An 11,169-nucleotide genomic window follows, 5' to 3' on the forward strand; every position below is an offset into this window, starting at 1 on the left:
TCCCAAATCATTAACAAGTAACATTGGCTGCTAACGTATATTTTACATTTTGAAATAGACGTTATCTGACGAAGCTCGCGCTATTTAATGTGCACTTCCGGTTTACAATACCTTCGAGTTCTCCTAGGCGCGACGCGGCGCTGCGCGGCGCCGAGCTGCGCGGCCGGTGTGCGATCCCCTAAAGACACCTCTTCAGGCTGATCACATTCATCATTAAGGATTTGCTCCAATTCTTCAATAAGTGAGGCTTCATTGAAAAAGAAACCAGTCAGTACACAAGTGAGTAAACAATATAATCAGTTTTATGGAGATTTATAAAAAATGTATAAAATTATGCAATTAAGTATGTTGCAGCTGGCAGAATGGTACTTAAAACTCTATTAATCCACTGCCATTCCGCATAACTACTGTATAGTGAAAAGTTACCAGTTTCTGCTTGATAGATAAATTCCTCTTGGATGGGCAAACTGGTAGGAGCTTTAAACAAAATAAAATATGAAAAATAAGCATTTGTGGGTTCTTTATATCCGTTTCTATGGACAGTTTCAGCAGCAATAACAAACAAACCGCTATTGTGGCCCAAACTTAACCTTTGGTAGACTTCTGCATAATTAATAAAATTAAAGGAACACGTTGACATTTTGGGATTTTAGCTTATTCACCGTATCCCCCAGAGTTAGATAAGTCCATACATACCTTTTTCATCTCCGTGCGTGCCATAACTCTGTCTGACGCACCCCCTGCTAGCCTAGCTTAGCACCAAGACTGGAAGTGAATGGCTCCAGCTAGCATACTGCTCCCAATAAGTGACAAAATAACGCAAACATTTTCCTTTTTATATGTTGTGATTTTGTAAAGTCACAGCGTGTATAAATAACAAGGTGATATGAGACACAGCCATCTTTTAACAATATACATACTGGGAACTATATTCTCAGAAGATGAAGCACTGCTACTTGGTCAGAGTGATTAGCACAACTCTGACCGAACTCTCTGTTCCTCACCAGGGGGCTTCACGGGTGCTGCGAGCAAATCACTCCAACCAAGTAGCAGTGCTTCGCCTTCTGAGAATATAGTTCCCTGTATGTATATGGTTAAAAGATGGCTGTGTCTCATATGACCTTGTTATTTTTACATGTGACTACAAATCACAACATATAAATAGGAAAATGTTTGTGTTATTTTGTCACTTATTGGGAGCAGTCTGCTAGCTGGAGCCATTTACTTCCAGTCTTTGTGCTAAGCTAAGCCAGCGGAGGGTGCGTCAGGCAGAGTTAAGGGACGCACGGAGATAAAAGGGGTACGTATGCACTTATCTAACTCTGCGGGATATGGTGAATAAGCTAAAATCCCAAAATGTCGGCATGTTCCTTTAATAACAACAGATTCCCTATAGATGTAGATTTTTTTCTGATAACAAGCAAAATAAACAACAAGTAAATTAGCTTAGTTCAAATCATAGCTGAAGTTTATCAACCATTACACTGAGCTAATGTTACTGAATAAAATTAATGTTTATGTTAACTACAGATTGGCTGCCTAACCCCCTTCACACTGTCTGCCCTCATGTTTTAGAAACTGAAACATTTTTATTTTAAACAAGGTATTTGTTCCAGAAGTCAGTTTAGAGCCAGACCAATAAACAAACACAGACCGGAAGTTATTTTCAAGACAAAACATGAAACCATCTATGAGGGTGTGCACACCAAAGCTTTTAAAAACGGCTAAAAAAACGGCAGGCGGACGCCAACTGCCAGCTTTTTATCAGCTGAGCGCTTGGTTGCTGCGATACTTCTGGTTTGTTTATTAGTCGTTGTATGATGCACCAGTTAGTTGACCTCTACTGTGATTGGATGGCCAAGTGAGAACTGACAAGCTGAACTTATCACCAAAAGTTGAATATTTTTCAACTCTTGGAAAAACTGCAGAGCATGGACAAAACCCACCAGCTGCTGTCTTTTTGAAAAGCCCCGCGCTTCCATTGAAAACAATTGAAAACATATTAAGTGTTTCGTTGCAAAACGAGATAACCACCGTTTTTTTAATTGTTCAGAAATCTTGTTTTTTGGTTGTGCATTCCAATTCATTTCAATGCAACTGCAGTTGGTTTGTTTTGATTTAAACCTTCATAACTTAAAAAATACAGCCAAGTAGCACCATAAAACAAAACAATAACATGATAACATAATAATAAACATGTTTTGACAAAAATGTAAAAAAATGGATTTATCTCATTTTGCAACGAAACTCTTCATATGCCGGCATAAACGCCTTGGTGTGCATGCCCACTAAATGAGTTTACATAAAAAATTAAACAGACTACACATATCTAAACATTTATCAAACTAGGAGGAAACATATAGCACAAATGAAAATAAAAGCAAATTTAAATGACAATTGTAAATTCACAAATGTCTCACCTTGGTTAGGAGCCTTTCTTTTCAGTTTTGGCTTTATTGTTGTTTTTCCTCGAAGCGGCCTTACCCTATTCCCATCTCTGTCCCTTTGCCTCCACTTTACAGTCGTGGGATGGGCCTTAGACCTCTTAACTTGACTTTTTTACACTTTCTAAATTTCAAATAGTACATTTAAGGGTTTATAATTGTTTTTTTACTTAGCATTTAAGTAGAATATACTTGACTTTCATAAATAATATATTGGCCTATAAGACCGTAGTATTGCTTACATTACTGACAGAAAAAGAAGTCAAAAATAAACATGATCACTCAAGACACAATTACTCATGTTACCTGTATCTGATCAAGAAACACATCTCCAAGAAGAAGTGCTGCTTCTAAAGAGCCCCTGGACATTCTGCTTGAACAAAGTACAATGGGGAAAATGACAACATAAAAACAAGTTGGTTACACTGATTTGATTAATACAAACATCTGTGATCTACACGTGATGTCTGGCACGGACATAAAGTATAGTGATATTATTAAAACGTAATCAAACATATGTTGCATCCAATCCTTACGCACTGCTGACTGTTAAAATAAATGTTACCCTAATACATTATATGAAAAATGTTTTTTAAAAGACATTATTCGCCTGACAACTGTAGGCATACTTGCGCATGCTCTCTTCAGCCAATAACGCTTGATGCAGACAGCATTGACACACATTAGAGGTCGAAAGTTATTAGTATCGCATTTACAATAATATGGATAAAAAATAACTCATTTTTGCTAAATACTTAACGTTACTTTTGTATGTTGATGTTTGGCATCTTCGACAACGCACGCACGTCTCGATGTTGTTGAGCGAACTACCGGGGGCGGGACAATGATTACGACGCGAAAGATGTTTTAACATTTGATTGGTTTCCAAGCGGGAGTGGGCGGTTCCTGAAGCAGCGAAGTACTAAAATGATGTTTTATTATTATTAGTTAATAAAGTTTATACTTTAAATCTTCCAAAAGCAATCACATTAGTGAAGCAGCACGGAGATATATAAATATTTTTATTAATATATTATATAGAACACAAGCCAAAAAGCAGTAAACAAATTAAACAAACCAGACAGCTTTCATATTTAACTACTAGCAGCACAGCTGTTTAAACTTTGAATTAATAAAGCGTCTGGAAAGCTTTTGTTTCCGCATCTGAAACGGATTGTTTAGAATTAAACTGTAAAAACAATCGTCCGATACAGCTCAGTGTATAATGTTAGATGTTTCAAGATTCGTCACAGTATGTAATGTACAACAGCTAGTTGTAATAAAAGCGATCTAAACGTAGCATATTCTGTTTCTGTTTCGGCATAATCGTTCAATCTTACAAAAAAGATTGAATGGGCGGGACAATGATGATGATGACGTTGTGAACCATTTACAGTTCTGCGTGCAATTCATACGCATTCTACATCAATGGAAGTTAACGGGAGGGGTTTTGCGTACAATATGCACGCAAAATGTGACTTTGGCGTGTAAATACTACGCCAAACGAAAATGCAAACTCGTTGTATAGATACGCAGAAGCAGGAGACTGGGTTGTATGTTCTCTATTGTAAACGCCGGAGCGCGATCTAATGGTGTGATCAGAATACTATGCCTGAAAAGATTAAACTTTTATTTAGTTTAAAATAAATAGCCTTTAGTCTTAAGAATGTGTTATTGGCGGCCCCCGGTGGTTTTGGCACAGTTCATTGCTATACCCATACTGAATATTTCATTAAATAATTTGTTACAAGTAAATGCTTTATTTTTGACAGAGTGACCATATTACACATTACCACAGTGTTTTTAAAAGACACTAGTTTACAATCAGACCCCTGCTGTGAATTATCTCAAACACCCAGACGCTCACAGAGCAGCTTCTGTTTGAGGCTGATCAGAAAAATATAGCTTATAGTTAAATAGATAATTGCATATTTAAGTTTAACCATTTACAACTAAAATATTTTATTCTTGCGTGATTTTAAAGAAGTCTCAATTGACAAAACAAACTTATATATCAAGTTGTATTTATAAGATAGGCTACACACAGTCAATTCACCTAAAATCTAAAATTATACTTTATTTTTGTCAGAGCAGACAATATAAGACTCTTTGTATAATATACACATATTCAAACATGTTTTAAGAAGCCTTTAATTAAAAATAAACCCCTAAGATGGGATGAAGACGTCTTAAAAACATTTAAATGTTTATTAACGTCAGATATAAGTTCTCTGTCACCATCGGTGCGCGTATACACATGTCTTAATCAGAGACTTGGTTAAAGAATCCCCTAAATCTAAAATAAACCCTTATTTTGCCATAGTGGACAGAATTACATTTATTACGGCAGATATGAACGCAAACCCCGTGCGTTCTCAGAAACTGCCGGAGAGTGATCTTTAATACGCGTGACCCCTAGAGAGCAGGTCATGAAAAGACTCATGGAACTCGTGAAGTGGTTAAAATTTTATTTAGTTTAAAATATACAAGCTTTAGTCTAAAGATTGTACGTCGCTTAATTAAAAGAAGAGGTAGTGTTATGGATCTGTTTGCCGTAAATTAAACTAAAAGCACAGAATACACTTTTACTTAATGGCTTAATTAAGTTAAATAATATTTTTTCTTCTAAAAACATATTTTTAGAAAAGTCTTGCTATTACTTTGTAAAAAAGTGTAAAATGTTTGGACAGATCTTGTTGCTTTTACACTATGACCAGCAGGTGTCTCCAGCCTGTGTGGATTTATCTATATATATTTATATAAATATTTTGTTTGTTTGTTTTGGTTTTTAGAAATTAGTTTTCCTTTTCATCATCATAGGTATTCATACTTTATCCCAGTAGGTGGCGGAAATGCACCAAAAGCTGGTTTGCAAACTGTCATTAAACATAAAAGAAGACGACGACTGTTAGCCCTGACGACTGACATTCGTCTTATTTAACCCAAAGCTCAGCGCTCGTTTAGCTTCTTGTGGCGCCGCGACATGTGATGTCTTAGCACCACGAGACCGATTCAATAGTAAATGATTCAGTATGCTTTAAAATTGATCTTGCGGTAGTGTGATGTCACAAGCCAACAGGTCTGCGCTGCACCACATTAAAGCTCCCATTCTTTCTGTGTTTTTGAAGCTTTGATTGTGTTAATAGTGGGCAATATAACACGTGTTCATGTTTCACGTGTAAAAAACACAGTATTTTTCACATAATTTACTTATCTGTATAGCGCTGTTTTCACTGTCCGTACAGGCTGATGTCTTCCTTGTTCTATGAAGTCCCTCCTTCAGAAATACGTAACGAGTTCTGATTGTGAAGTTTGTTTAGTGTGCTATGATTCGATAGCAGCTTAGCTTAGCAGAGCCGTTTGAGCCAGCTGGTGATTGATGTATTCCTGTGGGCGGAGTTTAGTGAAAAAAACTGTTTTACTGACGTTATTAAAGCAGGAAGTAGAGGGCTGTAGTCCAAACCAGCCGTTTGCTATAGGCTTTTGAAAGAGAAAATATATCGCCTGGCAGTGAACTTTGAGCTTTATCATTTTACAGGTATTATATATGCTGTTATAGCAACATTACATACAAACTAGGGTTTAAAAAATGGGATCATGAACTTGACCTTTAAGTAAGATGGAGGGAGTTTACTCCCTGACGAAGGCTTGTTTGCCGAAACGTGTCAAATTTATCATGTCTGTTGTTTTTTTATTAGGTTTATTATGACCAAGCCATATCAATTAAGACTTTTTTACTTTTTTAGAGAGTGCCTTGGAGTTTTTTTGGTTTGTTAAAACAGCAAAACTGCCTGGATCAGCAAAGAGCAAAAACCCAAATGAACATCGGTAACTTTACTGCTTTACCATGAGATGCAAACAGCTGCAGGAGGCAAAGGGTCTGAAAGGGTTTATTTTGGTAAGGTAGGTACCAGATATGCTTGTATAGACCAGTTCAAATGATGTAAACAACACTGGTCCAGAAACACTTCCTGTTACAGTTTGTGACAGTTATTTTTTTATTTATTTGACATATATTATTATCTTTAAGATGTTTGTTTAACTTCAGTAAATTCAGGTTTATATGTTCTGTTGGTTTATTTTATCCCAACGTTTATCTAGTGTTTAAAAACGGAAACAGGAAGTGCTTCTGGACCAGTGTTGTTTACATCTTTTGAACTGGTCTATTGAGATGTATTCAGATTCTACTTTGATGAAACATTGTGTTGCTTATGAAATTTGTGTTTGTTTATGGATTAACGTGACGATATTGTTACTACATCTACATAACCGAACATGTGCTTTAACTAATTATGTTGCCCTGAGAAAGCCAACATACTGTTGTTGCACTTAAACTTATTATTCGTATTCTTCCGAGCAAAATTTCTAACTCTAACTCCTCCTAGAGGTTTTAAGTTACAACCACCAAACTTTGCACAGACCTTGAGTCTGATCTGATTTGAGTTGCTATATCTTTTCTAAGGGATTGGACATACGGTTCTCCTAAACCGTCCGATCAAACATCCCAAAAGTCCCATATACTTACATTCATAAAATGTTTAGGCTGAGTGTTTATTTTCAAATTCTAACTGTCATCTTTCATACATACAAAAACATTACATCATCCTCTCTCAACCTCTCTCAGTCTATCTCTGTCTCACAAAACTTACTCAATAGCACAAACACACACAACTACACCCCCACAGACACAGAACCACACACAACTAAACACACACAGACACACAACCACACAATTACACACACAAACACATTGGCCCTCATTTATCATTCTTGCGTAGAAACGGGCGTATATGTTGACGTAAGATTATGCTTACACTCCTCTCACCGCCTGATTTATGAAGCTGTGCGTACCGTTGATATTCAGGTGTATGCAATATCTGTCCTTCATAAATGCCACGGCTGAAAACGATTTCTGCCCCAACTGCCCAATTCTACCCCACATGCCCCAACTGCCCCATTCTGCCCCAACGACCCCAACTGCCCTATTCTGCCCAAGCTGCCCCAATTGCCCTAAATGCCCCAACTGCCCAATTCTGCCCCAAATGGCCCATTCTGCCCCAACCAACCCATCTGCCCCAACTAACTCAACTGCCCCAAGTGCAGCTCCATCTATTACTCTCAGACTAGGCTTTCTCAAGCCAACATAAAGTTTGTTCACAAACTTTAACCTCATCTAGTTCTGTTGAAAACCAGTTGTTTACGTTTTTTATTTTGGTAATGTTTTTAAATGTCTACTGCAAAGTTTTTTCACTGGTGAATGAGACATGAGATCTGACCGTCTGATCTGTGCGTGTTCATGTGTTTTGAAAGAGGCGTGACTTTGGATGGCGATTTGAATGGAGGGTGGGATCGTGATTTCATTGCTAGTCGGCTACCGTTAGCATTTTTCAAAATGTAATACCCTACCTTTAACAGACAGTAAATCTAATGCGAGTAGTTTAAAATTCAGCCTTGCATTATCAGGTAAGCTCAAAGATATTTTTTTGTTACACCTGACCTAGATGATAAACATGTGTAAACATAGGTAGTAGCCTATCTTTTCTGGTAGGCTAAAAATGTGGGTTGGGGATCAGGGGTGTGGGTATAAAAATAAAATATATTAATATATCAGGTATATGAGGTCTGACTCTTAGGTGCGATGCAAAGGCTTCAGCATTTGTTTAGCAGCTATTCTGCAGACTAGTGGGTGTATAATTGGCTACTGTATCTTTAATAATCGTGCAATTGGAAAGAAGGATGCTATGTAATTATGATTTATCCCTGCCTTTTAGATAGAGGCAAGGGTGGTCGAAGAGGGACATTATAAGAATTTCGAAATTCTCACACGTTCTCATATTCAGTTTATTTGTTCCAGTTCACAAGGCAATTGTAAAGACTTTGTGAGCGCTATACAGTAAATAAATGAATGTTTTTAAGAAACTTTCCCACTATTTTTTCCCCAAGACAATTAGCCAAAGCAAAATTATTATGACAGACAGGGGGGCAATGGACCATTCTAAGGGCCCAATATATAGTAATTTCCTGAATGTAAGCACCATGCGTTGTTTTATTCACTGTGTTTCATGCAAACAAAAAAAAAAACATGTTTTAATCTCATCTGTGTATTAACCTTAGTTTATTAACACAACCTATTGAATGAGATCATGAGTTGATGATAAAGTAAAATATATGCCATGTATAGTCCTCACCCATGCATTAACCTCAGAGATTTTGACCTTAGTTAAACATCAACCATACTTTATTCAGGGGGGCTTGAGGATCTTTCAGGAATGCCCTGATCATAACAATCACATAATAAATCAAATAGTCAAAGTAACAGTGAACTAAAATAAACCTATTAAAAAAAAAACTTGCCAGAAACAAAAAGAAACTTATCGAAACAAAAACATCAAACTTTTGGAAATGAATGTAGTCGGTGTAGGTTTAGATGGTACTGGGCTTGTGGTGGCGTCAGCAGTGGCCGCCGGCCAAAACTTCCAGTTGGCCGCTGCATGTACATGTTTGGGAAGAAATCTCACTCCAGACCGATCACCAAAGTTGGCAACCCTGCTATAAACTATCAAACTGATCTAACATGCTTGTTAAAACTTGCAAAACATAAGTGAAGGCATTTAATATATATATAATAAAAAAAAAAAAATCCATAAAAAACAATTAAGACACCCACCCATTCTACTGGGAATGTGATGGGAAACATCTGGAATATGAATAAAAATATAAAATCCTACTCACATTCCAGAGGCTCACATGAAGTTGTTTAAGGTCCAGAAGATGCAGGTTTCCCACGAGTGGCAGTGGTTTGGGTCCTGGAGGTTCTTGGTCATCTTCTGGAGACCTGAAGCAGAAATAAATAACCAAAAGCAGAAGAAGAGCAGCGAGTAAAGCTCCTGTGCTGGAGACATTCAGGAGAAGTGTTTCCACTAAAGCCATAATAAAAGAGATTTACAAACAACTGTAGTGAGTCTTCAGACTGAACAGATAAGAATTCATGCCAGGAAATGGTTCAGTATAAAATATGAGGGAGGAGCCAGGAAAGACTTGCAACACAAACACAACAGCAGTAGTGTGTCATTCGGTCCACAGTGGCCACAAAAGTATTTGGATAAGAAGAAAAAGTGTGATTATGGTTTTAGAGTATTATTTCAATTAACCAACATAAGCAAACATGATGTTTGTTAAGTTGACAAGGTTGTTTTCATAGAAAAATGTGCTCATTTTTAAATTGTGAAACTGTAACAGCTTAAGTTCACCAATGACATAATTCTCCAGGAAGTGGGAAAAGAACATGTATTTCTTTACTCCAAAACTTCCATTCTGTGTGATTACATTTCACCATGAATACTTTAAAATGGCAAACTTTAGTTTAATTTATTATAGATATACTTACAAAAATGATAACACAAGCATATTAAATTTATCATATTGCAGAACAATAATGACTTGAGAATGAGAATATTTGCATAATGATATTCTTTGCATGACAGGGTGATAATCAGAATAGACGCTGAGAGGGACATCTCCTCCCTAATAATCAGAAATGTGATATTTTCAATATACATACATACTTCATGGATATCTTCAATACCTATATATGTGTGTGTGTGTGTGTGTGTGTGTGTGTGTGTGTGTGTGTGTGTGTGTGTGTGTGTGTGTGCGTGCGTGCGTGCGTGTGTATGTGTGTGGCCGGCGCATTGCGGTTTTTCCGCGCTCGGCGCTGAGGGTCCAGAGTTGAAAAGAGATTCAACTTTGGGAGAAAAGCTCCGCTCGTCAATGTCAGTTCTCACACGGCCGCCCAATCACAGTAGAGGAGGGGCGGGACATTACCACAGCAACCAACCGGCTCACAGCTGAAGTATCAGAGCTACTAAAGCGCTCAGCTGAAGAAAGCTGGCACTCAGCTGAAAAACAGCTGATATTCGGCGTCCTCAAGGCGTTTTCAGCCGCGTTTAAGGGGCTGGACACACCAAAACTTTTAGGGCCTGGACACACCAAAACTTTTAAACGCGGCTGAAAACGCATTGAGGACGCCGAATACCAGCTGTTTTTCAGCTGAGCGCTTTGGTAGCTGTGATACGTCAGCTGTGAGACGGTTGGTTGCCACGATACTTGTCCCGCCCCTCCTCCACTGTGATTGGACGGCCGCGTGAGAGCTGACATTGACGAGCGGAGCTTTTCATTCAAAGTTGAACATTTTTCAACTCTCGGCGCTCAGCGCGGAACAAAACCGCTAGCTGCTGGCTTATTAGAAAAACGCAGAGTTTCCATTGAAATGAATTGAAAACATGCGCCGGCCGCGGGCGTAAAAGCGTTGGTGTGCACGCCCCCTTAAACTTTTAAAATGTCAGCTGTGAGACGGTTGGTTGCTGTGATACTTGTCCCGCCCCTCCTCCACTGTGATTGGACGGCCGCATGAGAACTGACATTGACGAGCGGAGCTTTTAATACAAAGTTGAACATTTCTCAACTCTCGGCGCTCAGCGCGCAAGAAAACCGCTAGCTGCTGGCTTATTTGAAAAATGGAGAGCTTTCATTGGAAACAATTGAAAACATGCGCCGGCCGCAGGCGTAAAAGTTTTGGTGTGCACAACACTTAAAAGTTTTGGTGTGTCCAGCCCCTAAGGCAAATAACTCATAAAAAACCTCTAGAGGGAAGCTTCGTTTGTCATTGGTCACGTGATTTCAACGTTAACAACACAAGCTTCGAATCAAAGCTTCATCTGACACG

General features: G+C 38.1%; 1 long non-coding RNA gene across 1 annotated transcript; it reads right to left on the reverse strand.

Annotated features, from left to right (window-relative positions):
- Window positions 1-178: 178 nt before the first annotated feature.
- LOC141351173 (uncharacterized) lies at window positions 179-3,307 on the reverse strand. Its single transcript, XR_012359414.1, has 5 exons — window positions 3,210-3,307; window positions 2,751-2,814; window positions 2,421-2,568; window positions 427-477; window positions 179-247 (listed from the first exon to the last, which is right to left on the reverse strand). It is a non-coding gene; the product is annotated as an uncharacterized lncRNA (long non-coding RNA).
- Between the last annotated feature and the right edge of the window lie 7,862 nt (window positions 3,308-11,169).

This window comes from Misgurnus anguillicaudatus, chromosome 19 (assembly GCF_027580225.2).
Source record: "Misgurnus anguillicaudatus chromosome 19, ASM2758022v2, whole genome shotgun sequence".
NCBI classification, from domain to species: domain Eukaryota; kingdom Metazoa; phylum Chordata; class Actinopteri; order Cypriniformes; family Cobitidae; genus Misgurnus; species Misgurnus anguillicaudatus.